General features: G+C 39.2%; 1 protein-coding gene across 1 annotated transcript in view; it reads left to right on the top strand.

Moving 5' to 3' along the window:
* LOC105809062 (nuclear pore membrane glycoprotein 210-like) overlaps nt 1–1977 on the top strand; it is a gene marked incomplete at its 3' end in the record, with an annotated part of 56971 nt that overhangs the window by 938 nt on the left and 54056 nt on the right. The window lies entirely within an intron of this gene.

The raw sequence follows: 1977 nt of genomic DNA, 5'->3' as shown, positions 1-1977 counted from the left end.
GTACCCGGAAGTGGGGTTGCTGGATCATATGGTAATTCTACGTTTAATTTTTGAGGAAGACCCATACCGTTTTCCATGGCAGCTACACCATTTTACATTACCTCCAACAGTGTGCAAGGCTTCCAGTTTCTACATGTCTTGTTATCGTTTTTGTGGGCTTTCTGTGTGTGTGTACATATATTAATATATACACACATATATAAATATATATACATATATATGCCATCCTGATAAGTGTGAGGTGATACCTCATATTCTAGTTTTTTATTTGAATTTCCCTAATAATTAATGACGTTGAACATTAATGATGGAAACACATTTTTTCATGTATTTTGCCATTGTTATACCTGCTTTGGAGAAATGTCTGTTCAAGTCCTTTTCCCATTGTTTTGATTGGGTTATTGGTTTTGTTGTTATTGAGTTGCAGGAGTTCTTCATATATTCCGGATATGAGCCCCTTATCAGGTATATGATTTGCAAATACTTTCTCCCATCCTGCAGGTTGCCTTTTCACTCTTTGATTGTGTCCTTTGGTGCACAGATGCTTTTACATTTGATGTAGTTCAATTTATCTATTTTTACTTTGTTGCCTTTGCACTGTTGAATTTTAGTAATGTATAAACTTTAAAATAACCATTAAAAAAACTTATGCTTTAATAAGCAATGTATTCTACATGGGTGTTCATTCAGAGAACTCCAGTTACACGTCTGCCCCCCATACATGTGGATTTTGGGCACATGTTTGTTTCCAGAGTAAGTTTGTAACTTTGTGGAATCATTTGACCTTGCTTCAGGGACAGTTCTTGTCTCCAGCCCCTGTGGTATTATACATTCCTGTGTTTACAGCAGACTCGAAATAACCAGTGAAGATGCAGTGATTGTAAAGACAAAGAACTTGAGTGACTGCTACTGCTATGCAGCTCTTCTATGTGACAACTTGTAATTCTCATTTGATTTAAATTTTATAAAAGTGAAACAGAGTGTGAACTGCTAGAGGTAATATTTTGGTTTGGTAAGTGCAACTCTTACCTTATACATGAACTATTTTACTGAATTTGCATATTAGCCTAAAAATTGAAATTCCTTCTTTTTTATTGTTATTACTATTTAATGGTCAGTACGCTCTAACGTTATTTATTATTGCAACAGGCTAGTAGGTAGGTATAAGTTTCTAAAAAAAATAACATTAATGTAACTTAAAAATACTACGCCACTACCTCTCCTTTTTTGGCTGTAATGTTTATTTTATTTTTCATTTGAAAACTTTTCTGGCTTGCTTATATATAGAAAGTTTAATAGGCTGAGTACGGTGGCTCATGCCCGTAATCTAGCACTTTGGGAGGCTGAGGAAGGAGTATCACTTGAAGCCAGGAGTTCGAGACCAGCCTGAGCAACATAGTGAGACTCCACCTCTACGAAAAAATTTAAAAATTAGCCAGGCATGGGTGTTGTGTGCCTGTAGTCCCAGCTGCTTAGGAGGCTAAAGCAGAAGGATCACTTGAGCCCAGGAGTTTGAGGTTGCAGCGATATATAACGATGCCACCGCACCCTAGCCTGGGCAAAAGAATAAGACTCTGTCTCCAAAAAACCAAACCAAAACAAAAAAACCCCACAAAAAAACAAAAGAAAGTTTAACAAAGGAAATGTTATTTTTTTCTAGGCCTTATTATATTACATTTCATGTCTGTTACTGAAAAGTTCAAGAATGATCCTCCCTAGGGGGTCAGATTTGCTAGGTGCGCTACTGGAGGTGCGAACCCCCCAGGTGGGGTCAGGGCAAAGGAGTGAAGGTGGGAGGTAGAGGTGAGAGGGCCTGGGGACATGGGCAAGGGTTTGGATGCTCTGCCGCAGGCTCCGGGGAGGCTGTGGGGCTGGCCCGCCACAGGGTGTGTGATGACTTGTGCTGACCACTCTAGTACCGGGGTGAAGATCCGAGACAACAGAAGTGTATTAGGTTCTCCAGAGAAACAGAAACAA

This window comes from Propithecus coquereli, unplaced genomic scaffold (assembly GCF_000956105.1).
Source record: "Propithecus coquereli isolate 6110/MARCELLA unplaced genomic scaffold, Pcoq_1.0 Scaffold1009, whole genome shotgun sequence".
In the NCBI taxonomy this organism is placed as follows: Eukaryota; Metazoa; Chordata; class Mammalia; order Primates; family Indriidae; genus Propithecus; species Propithecus coquereli.
The sequence above is the reverse complement of the archived record's forward strand: the minus strand, read 5'-3'. Positions and strand labels throughout refer to the sequence as shown.